Raw genomic sequence first — 10,724 nt, forward strand, 5'->3', positions numbered from 1 at the left:
GCAACAGTACTTTTATTCGAATGAATTTCTAATTTTTCTCTTGACTTCTTCATTGCATTCGGATGACTTGGGAAGTATTCGAATCTAGAATTCCTTGAGTTGCTTCTTATTCGAATTACTCACCCTTCATTCGAATAGATTTCCTTTCTTTTTCAATTACATTCGAATGACTTGGACTTTATTCGGATATATCTTCACTGCTTCCAAACGATGTGCTTATCCGAATTTCTTCTCATGCTCGGCTCATTTGAATGACTTGGGAAGTATTCGAATATGCACAATCTTACCTAGAGATCTTGATTTTTGTTACTTATTATTCGAATTAGGCCAAGCTTATCCGAATACATACCCGATATCTTGCATATTCGAATGTAAGAATGATCTATTCAAATGATTGAGCAGCTTTCTTCTGATTTGCTCCATATTTGAATATCTTTGAAGACTCATTCGAATGGCTTTGACTTTTATTAGAACACCTTCATTTCTTAGCTTTTTCTTCCTCTTTCAATCATGCCTTTGGAGAGTATGAGTCATTCTTTCATCTCTTTTCCTTCTTTTGGTCTGCAATAAGCAATTCTGGAGATTTTAAGTCGATCAAATGGATTAGGAGGTAATAAAAACATAACAAAATTTTCATTTTTTTAGCATCAATCACACCCCCCAACTTAAACATTGCTAGTCCCTTAGCAATCAAATTACATGCACGAATACTTCAACATTCACAAATTCATTGATAGTGCAAATCTCGTATGTGAAGCAAAAATGTATGGTCAGTAGCATAGGGACTTCGGACAATCAAAGGAATGTTTATTATTTGAACTTTTGTCTCGGGCATATTAAGTTGAATCAATCAGCATATTACATTCAATTCTCTAAGCTTTGATTGCAAACTTTACTGGATATGTTTCTCTTCAATAAAATGTTAACTCAAAGTTGCTCTCAAGGATGTACCTCAATTTGGAGTGGATGCAAATCAAGTTCGAAGAGGTATCATCAATCATAAAAAAAAATGCTATTAAGGAAGGAAACGACCTGACATAGCTTCATGATTAGAATAGCATCTCAATGAATAACATTTAAAATTAACCAAGTCTCCTTACTCTTGAAATTATATCCTGAAATTGCATGATTGATAGAACTAAGAGGGATCTTTCTGGGAAGAAATGGGGCCAAATGGTGATGTGGTATAGCAAAGGGGGTGATAGAAATCAAAAGAATTATTATATAGGTCTCGGGAATTTTCCACTAAAAACTAAAGATTTTTTTTTTTGCAAGAGAAGAATAAAATGCACATGTGATGCATTCATGCATCAATAGCTGAAATCATATCAGGGCATCTAAATTCAGTTGGTCATATCCGAACCTGAATCTAACTGTTATTCCAACTGATAATGAGCAAGCTTCCATTGCTTCACCCTTAATGGCTACGGGGGGTGTTTTTAATGTCCCAGATCTAGAGACAACCATTTATCTTAAATGGTAAAGTGGTCTTTTAACGTCAGATTCCCAGACGATTTTTTTTTTTGGATAAACTACTGAGTAATTCCCGGGACCTGATCAATGGATAAGAAAAATTTCAAGGCTATGACTTGGACGGAGGGAATGATGCAAATGGTCATGAAGAGTTTCAATGGGCTATAAGTGGAAGTTGATCAAAACAATAGGTTGATTGGCTCAAGTAGTAGGAAAATGATCCCTCCATGATGTTCCATAAATCAGTGCTATTCATTAAACTGGTTTCAAGCTTAGAGTCAGTTAAAATAAGCTGCGATCATTAAAGACACTCAAGGCAAAATGTTGCTTTGAAGCTATTGAAAGACAAGAGAATCAATAAAATATTTTATTACATGAATAGGTGTTATTTCACTCAGAATAAAATGTTTTGAAGCTCTAACACTTACTTTGGTAACAAATCTCCACTTAATTTGAGAATTTGGGCAATTAGCTGATCATTTCACCATGTTTTGTATGCCATCCAAACAAATGAACAGAAATAAAGCACCCTAAGTAGTCCTGGTCCTGGTTCTAAATCTCATATAGTTCTGTTTTCAAATAAAAGATTATCATTCAAATAACCAGTTGTGAATCTAAAGCATCGAGCACAATAATCTGAAGCATAGAGTAAGCAAAGTCATTTTTATTGAAAAATGAAGATGTGATTAATCTTTGTAGTTCATAGGTACAGAAATTAAGTATGAAGCATCAAATCCTATGACTACTCAGTGCCATCCGTGGCATCATCGGAAGTAGAGTTCTCCTCAGTGGAGTTTCCAAAGGGAGTCTTTGATGAAGGATCGGCAGGAGGAATAGAGGTAGAAGATGGAATGGTAGGGTGAGAAGGTGCTGCATGCTCAGGCTGCGGATGCACCCCTGATGTAGAAGGTGCACCCTCTTCCTCTCGCCACATGTCAATGGTCTTCTGTATGCAAGTCTCAGCATCGGCCAACTTGTCCTTTGAAGATTTTTGTGGAAGCTCTTCTATAGGTGCGCTCAGAAGCTGACCTACTCTCTTATCCATCGCAGTGTAATGTTCATTCATGGCCATTATTCCTGAATAGATGACTCTCTGCCTCCAATGTAGATCCTCATAAATGGCCTCCTGTCTCTCTTGGATCTTCTTCAGTGATTGCTCCACTAGGGCTTCATGTTTCACTTGTCTTTCTTGCATTTCCTTGACTAACTCATATAAGCCTCTGAGAGTATGATCTTCCTCTTATCTCTCTGCCTGATCCTCATGTAGTGGCGGTTCTTGAGTTGGTCCTTCTTGTGCTTCAACTTGCCTGCCTGATGCCTCTCATTTCTCTGGTGTTATTGCTTCAAGCCTCTTCAACTGCCCACTGCTCCTTCGTGTAGATGCTGGGCTAATCCTATCCATTGGCTTGATACTTCAAATGTTGCCTTCTCTTTTACCCCGTGCCTTAGTAAAAAAATAGGTAATCAATCCCCCAAAGGGTAGTCCTCCACCCCCATGTGCATGCTTGGCCACTAGGTCTATGGTATCAAAAATGTGCTTGGCCAAGTCTATGTGTACTCCCAAGATCATCTTTCCCATGAATGTGGCTTGCTTAACCGAAACACTACCAGTGAATGTGTGGGGCATGAAGTGAGAACAAAGAAGCCTATGTAAGATGATGCATTTAGGGGACAAATTCTTCTTTGGGAGGGTAGGACTTAACCAAAAAGCATCATCTGCCTCTATCAACAACCTAGCCAGGTTTTCTTTTCCTAAGTCTACACTTGCCTCCTCAATGTCTCTTGGTGATGCCTCTCTTGGGATTTGGAAGGTTTTAGCAATATCAAAGGGCTTCAACTCTATTTTCACTTTTCTTACTTCAGTGATCAAGCACCTATTTCCCGAGTCATCTCTGTCACTGGTTATATTTGAGTAAAATTCTTTGACTAAGGGAACTATGGCCTTGTGTTGAAACTTAACCCAACTTTGTCATCCTTTGGCAGTAATCAATGACAACAAATCACACGGGGGATCTTCAAATCGTTCAAGCATAATTCCCCTCTCACAAAGCACTGGCCTCTTAGCATACCTCTCAACATAATTCCTTTCAACCGCGGGGCTAATGAACCTAATATTGGAATATGGAGGGTTCAAATCAATGGTTGGGGTGGCAGCGAGTTCTTTTCCTTTCTGCCTCTTTGAGGCCCTAGAGCTTTCTCCTACGGCCTTGGGGCGTTTTTGCTTTGGAGACATGTTAATTTGAGGGTTGTTTGGTCTAGGGAGTTGGTTCTGGGATTTTACCAAACAGTTGGTAGGCACAAAATGGTTCCTCTATTTTCTTCTTCTTTCAATTTCCCAACCAATCCTTTCTTTGACACACTGATCTCCTTCACTCCCTCTTCACAACAACTCCTTCATCCAATCAATCAAATTCAAATTTAAACAATGGGAACAACTCTTACCTCTCGGCTGTTCTCTTTCCAGAATATTCGAATGCAGCGACCTCCTATTCGAATGCTAGCGAACTGTTCTTCCTTGTACGAAACCAGATTGATCTTCGGATGGATGCAATGGATGATGAATGAGGGTGATTAGAACAGGGTAATAAAATATATAGGAAGGGTTCGGGTGGATGAATGAATGATTGTACCGATTAAGGAGGGGTTTTGATCTTTAAATGGGGGGCGTCGATTCAGATTTCAGCGACGGTTATGAGGTTAACAGGAGCGTCATTCGAACGATACTGTGGTTATACGAATGATAGAGGCAGATTCGAATGGAAGCTGGGCAATTCGAATGATAGCTCGGGTCTCAGAACAATGGGTAGAAGGGGATTCGAATGAGAGAGAGAGAATGCGAATGTTCGCTGGAAGCTTTTAAAGGGCCAGACGCCTCATTCGAATGTGGAAAAATTCATTCGAATGAATTTTAAACAGTAACTTGGCTTATCGAAGGATTTGAGCCACTCATTCGAATGCAACAGTACTTTCATTCGAATGGATTTCTTGGTCATTCGAATGACTATGAGGGTCATTCGAATGAATCTGGCAGCACACTCACAAAGAGGGCATTGAATAGAACGATCATTCGAATGCAAAAAGCTTCATTCGAATAACTTTGAACATTTTTTATTTTTTATTTTTTTATTATTTTTTTAAGGAAAATTAACTAATTGAAGCTATATTCAGATGTTAGAAATGGATTCGGATGAAGGGTAGGTTATTCGAATGAACTTGAGGATATTCGAATGTTGGCTTCAATTTTTAAAGAAATAGCAGATTCATTCGAATGAAATTTGAGTATGGAGAAATTCATTCGAATGAATTTTAAACAGTAATTTCATTTGTGAAGGAATTTGGCCAACTATTCAAATGCAACAGTACTTTCATTCGAATGAATTTTGAACATATTCGAATACAACAGAGACTATTCGAATGCTTTCTTACTTTCTTTAACAGCTCACCGGTCATTCGATTGGTTTACAACGCATTCGAATGACTAAGCTCATCCGGATACAGAATTCGAATAACAACAAAGAATTTTTTTTTTTTTTTACACATTTCCAAACACCTAAACACAAAATTCAAACCCACACAGAATGTCATTAAATGAGCAAGGATCAACACAACAGTTCAGGCATACCTTTACCCCACCCAACTTGCTTTGAACAATTCTTAAGAACGAGGATATAAGAAATACCTGGAGATCTTCAGAAAAAAAATTTGAACACAAAGGTCCAATTGCTTACTTGGATGTTGCTGGTAGCCTTCATTGCATGTGTGGATCCGTGAGCTTGCTTCAATACTTAAATCAAAATAAAAAGTGATAACAGTTCATGAAAGCAAAACACTAATCTCTTTTATATATATATATATATATATTTTAATTAACCACTACCCAATGGGTGGATCTGTAAGATCCATGCTCTCTTCCTGTTCATTCAAAGATTCATAGTATGGTTTCAGATGTTGTCCATTCACTTTGAGAATCTGACCAAATTGAAGATTTTCAATATCAAATACACCATGAGCTGAGATGGAACGAATTTTAAAGGGCCCAATCCACCTTGACTTGAGTTTTCCAGGAAACAGATGGAGCCTTGAATCGTAAAGTAGCACATGTTGACCTATACAAAAAAATTTCCTGTTAATGTGCTGGTCATGTAATTTCTTCATGTGCATCTTAGAAAACTTGTCATTCTCAAATGCCTCGTTTCCAAGTTCCTCAAGCTCATTCAGTTGCAACTTTCTGTTAAGTTCCACCTCTTCTAAACTTTCATTCATCTTCCTGATGGCCCAATAAGCTTTGTGCTCAACCTCTACTAGCAGATGACATGGTTTTTCATAAACCAGTCGATAGGGAGACATGCCCAATATGGTTTTATGTGCAGTCCTATAGGCCCAAAGGGCATCAATTAACCTCAAAGACCAATCCTTTCGGTTAGAATTGACAGTTTTTTCTAAAATGCGCTTGATCTCCCTATTTGCCAATTCTGCCTGGCCATTTGTCTGAGGGTGGTATGGCGTTGAGACTTTGTGAACTACCCCATACTTTTTCATTAATTCTGCCACTAGCTTATTACAGAAATGAGAACCTCCATCACTAATGATGGCACGAGGCATTCCAAACCTACTGAAAATGTTTTCTTTGAAAAATTTTACCACTATCCTGTGATCATTTGTCCTTGTTGGGATTGCCTCAACCCACTTGGAAACATAGTCTACAGCAAGAAGGATGTATTCATGACCAAGTGAGTTAACAAAAGGGCCCATAAAATCTATTCCCCAACAATCGAAAATTTCAAGAACCAAAATAGGCTGCAAAGGCATCATACTGTTTTTTGTCAGACTTCCTAACGTCTGGCATCTATCACATGACAAACAAAACTGGTGTACATCCCTAAACATGGTAGGCCAATAAAATCCACTTTGTAGGATTTTTGCCATGATTTTTCGGGTAGAGAAATGACCTCCACAAGCAAGGGTGTGACAGAAGTTCATAACACTATGTTGCTCATGTTTTGGAATGCATCTTCGCATAATTTGATCAGCACAATATTTAAACGGATATGGTTCATCCCAGAAAAATGTTCTGACCTTCCTGAAAAACTTTTGTCTATCTGGCTTAGTCCAATGACTGGGAACTGTACCTACAGCTAAATAATTAGCTATATCAGCATACCAAGGGGCAGAAGTCAATGTTCTCACATGAAGAAGATGTTCATCAGGAAAGTTATTAGGAATGGAACCCTCAGTAAGATCCTGACTTGGGATTCTAGACAGATGGTCAGCTACAACATTTTCTACTCCCTTTTTATCCTTAATTTCTATGTGGAACTCTTGGATGAGCAGAATCCACCTAATGAGGCGTGGCTTGGTATTTTGCTTGGTGAGAAGATATTTCAAAGCAGCATGATCTGTGTACACAATCACCTTTGATCCTATCAGGTATGACCTAAACTTATCCAATGCAAACACCACAGCCAACAATTCTTTTTCTGTGGTAGTGTAATTTCTCTAGGCTTCATTTAAGGTTCTGCTAGCATAGTAAATGACATGGGGCTTCTTCTCTTTGCTCTGTCCTAACATAGCCCCTATGGCATAATCACTCGCATCACACATTAGTTCAAAAGGTAAAGTCCAGTCAGGAGGTTGTATGATGGGTGCAGTGATAAGTGCATGTTTCAGCTTCTCAAAGGCACTTTGACAATTTCGGGTCCACTCGAATGGAACGTCCTGAGATAATAGACAACACAAGGGTCTTGCTATTGTGCTAAATGAGGCAATAAATCTCCTGTAAAAGCCAGTGTGACCAAGAAAAGATCTAATGTCCTTGACATTTCTAGGGGCTGGAAGCTTCTGAATGGCTTCAACTTTGGCCTTGTCTACTTCTAAACCCCTAGATGAGACTATGTGTCCTAAGACAATTCCTTGGTTAACCATGAAGTGGCATTTTTTCCAATTGAGCACAAGATGAGTCTCCTCACAACGAATCAAAACTTTCTCCAGATTTTTTAAACACAAGTCAAAGCTACTTCCATAGACAGAGAAGTTATCCATAAACACCTCTACAATATGTTCAGCCATTTCACTAAAGATACTTATCATACACCTTTGAAAGGTGGCAGGAGCATTACACAACCCAAATGGCATACGTTTATATGCAAATGTCCCAAAAGGGCAGGTGAAGGTTGTTTTCTCTTGATCTTCCAGTGCTACATCAATCTGATTATATCCTGAATATCCATCCAAAAAATAGTAGAATGCTTGATCTGCTATCCTTTCAAGTGTTTGATCTAGAAACGGGAGAGGAAAATGGTCCTTTCTAGTCATGGAGTTGAGTTTTCTATAGTCTATGCACACACGCCAACATGTTTGGAGGCGGATCGGGACTAACTCATTCTTCTCATTTTTCACCACAGTAACTCCAGACCGTTTAGGAACGACCTGAGTTGGACTAACCCATTTTGAATCAGATATTGGATAAATAATACCTGCATCCAGTAGTTTGAGCACTTCTTTTCGAACCACTTCTTTCATATTAGGATTTAGCCTTCTCTGCATTTGCCTCACTAGTTTTGAATTTTCTTCTAAGAAGATCCTATGGGTGCAAATTAGAGGGATAATTCCATGCAAGTCTAATATGGTCCATCCTAAAGCCTTCTTGTGTGCTCTCAGTACTTTCATCAACTGCACTTCTTGTTGGGTACTTAGGCTAGAAGAAATGACTACTAAGTATGTCTCTGTAATACCCGAAATTATTAGAAAATGGAAGATAGAGATAATTCAAAAATAATTGTGAAGTTTGAGAATTTTTGGGCTTAAAGAGAGCCCAAACAAATACAGAATAGGGTTATAGAATTACCGAATTGACTGCAGGGACTGCATTGAGGTATAGATTCCAAAGGAAAATGATACGATGTCATTGGGCATCCCAAAATAGTATTTATGACATTGAAAGAAATCAAATTGGGAACAATTTTCGGTACAGCTGCGGGTCAGGCTGCAAAACCGAATGATGATACGGGACTTTCGAAAAGTCAACGGAGACTGCAGGGGGCTCTATTTTTATGTGAAGATCAACCCTGAAGTGGTTTTAAGATGAAACGATAACCCTGTAAAAAGACTGGGGCAAAAATGTACTTATCGAGTAACTTAGAGTTATTAATTTTAGAATTTCGGTATTTGAATCCAAGTGAAATTGATGTTTAAGGATGTAATTTCAATTGAGGAAATACTCAAGTGAAATGAGGGAGAAATTTGGGGTTTGATGTAATTTTTCCTTATTAATATAGTATATTAAGTAATATAATATATTATATTAAGATATAAATATATATATATATGTGCGTGTGTGTGTGTGGTGTGTTCACGTGATGGCCCATGGTTTCTTGGCCAAGAGATTGTGGCTTAATTTGGCCACTAGATTGAAGCAAATCTATGGATTAAAAACCATGGTTTAGAAATTAAAATAATGAGTTAAAGTTTGGTAGATTGAAGCAAAACCATGGTTTGGGAATTGGCCAATCCATGGATCAAAACCATGGATCAAAACCATGGTTTGGGGATTAAAATAATGGAATAAATCTTGGTGCCCAAGGCAAATTTTGCCTATAAATAGGCAAGCTTGCCATTTGGATTTCCATGAAGAGCTTGGAGCTTGGAGCTTGGATGAGAGCTACTTGGGCAATTCATAGGTAAGTTTATTTTTATTTATTTTTTTAAGCAATTTAGTTATTTAATTAATTTAGTTTAGTAAATTATTTAGTTAAATTAGTAAATTAATTTGTTAGCCTAGTGAGTTTAGTATATAAATTACTAGGCCTTATTTCATGAATGTTAGTAGAAAAAGAGTGGAAAAATACTTAGGTTTGGTATTGTTGTGAATTTTCGAAGGATACGGTGGTTATGGAAAAATAGGAAAAATAGAGGAAATTGAGGAAAATTACGAAAAATCTTAGAAAATTAGATATTGACTTTCCTTTGAATACATATATTGTCTAGGGCATCTTTAAGTCTCGAGGTTGAGCAAAAGTGCATTTGGCACGTAAATCGAGGACGGGCACGCATCTCGAGGAATCTCAAAAAATAGTCCAAGGTGAGTGATTACACTATCCAAACCTGATTTTGTGAATGGTTCTACCTTCAAACTGTTGTTCTTGCATGAGGTTTTCTATAAACCTATACGTGTTATGATTTGCCTATATGAGCATGCTACGTTGTCAAATTATGTGATTTTTGTGCATATCAAAATATCGGTTCATGTGTCGTTACATACTTGAAATATGTTTTTAAACTATTGCATTCATGAAAATTCGTGTGGCCATACTATTATACCTACATGTTGTTGACCAAGGGCAAAAGCCGGACATCCTCCGAGAGGCGCTATGCACGCGCCAGTGAGAAAGCTCTTGTGAGGAATACCGTGAGCCTAAGGGATGGCGTGTGTGGTATTTGCATGAGTTCTATGAAGTTGGGTCGGGGTGGCATGGTTAGGGACTTCCCGAGAGGCGCTGTCATGCGCCATTGAGAAAGCTCTCATTGGAGGATGCTAACATGTTCACATGGCACTTCAGAATATATCTCAAAGGTTTTGCATTCACTTTATAACTGACCATGCATATAAACTGTTTTGAAATCCTCACTAGAAGATTCATCTTCTAATTGGACTATGTCCCTGGAATATTCCACATTCCAGGTTCGACCAGCAGCGCAAAAGGAAAAGAAATAGCGGAAGGGTAGATTTATGTTGCCGCATGTGGCACACTTATCATGTCTTTTATTATGTATGATGTATTAAATGATGTAAACCCTAGCATGTTTTGATTATATTTGAGGCATTCAGTTAATGTATTGGGAGACATCATCATGTATTTCGTTTGGAGAACTTTTGGAACGATTTCATATATTAAGTGATGTAATATGTTTATGCACTATATCAGGTTCGATCAGTCTTTCGTAGTCGCTATTTTATTGCCTGTCTTAACTGTCTATTTATTGAATTTGTTAAGTTGAGAAGGCAAGGCTTGGAATTTGGGATTTTATGGTTCTTAGAAATTGATTGGATAAAAAAAAAAAATATTCCTAAAATTCTAAGTAGAAGTAACGCTCCAAAAAGCGGGTCGTTACTGTCTCTCCTTCTCCTAGAAAGGCATACTTCAACTCAAATGGCAGTGGCTTCTTTTCAGGAATGGGTGGATAACTCACAGAGGTTGATGGTTTATTCAAAGGTTCTACAGGCTCTAGCTTAGGAATCCATTGAATCAAGTGCA

The 10,724-nt window shown here is 38.0% G+C and overlaps 1 long non-coding RNA gene across 1 annotated transcript; it reads left to right on the forward strand.

Annotated features, from left to right (window-relative positions):
* Window positions 1-9,101: 9,101 nt before the first annotated feature.
* On the forward strand, window positions 9,102-10,510 carry LOC127795714 (uncharacterized). Its single transcript, XR_008021851.1, has 3 exons — window positions 9,102-9,149; window positions 9,457-9,550; window positions 10,151-10,510. It is a non-coding gene; the product is annotated as an uncharacterized LOC127795714 (long non-coding RNA).
* Window positions 10,511-10,724: the final 214 nt, after the last annotated feature.

Source organism: Diospyros lotus, chromosome 2 (genome assembly GCF_014633365.1).
Source record: "Diospyros lotus cultivar Yz01 chromosome 2, ASM1463336v1, whole genome shotgun sequence".
Lineage (NCBI taxonomy): Eukaryota > Viridiplantae > Streptophyta > Magnoliopsida > Ericales > Ebenaceae > Diospyros > Diospyros lotus.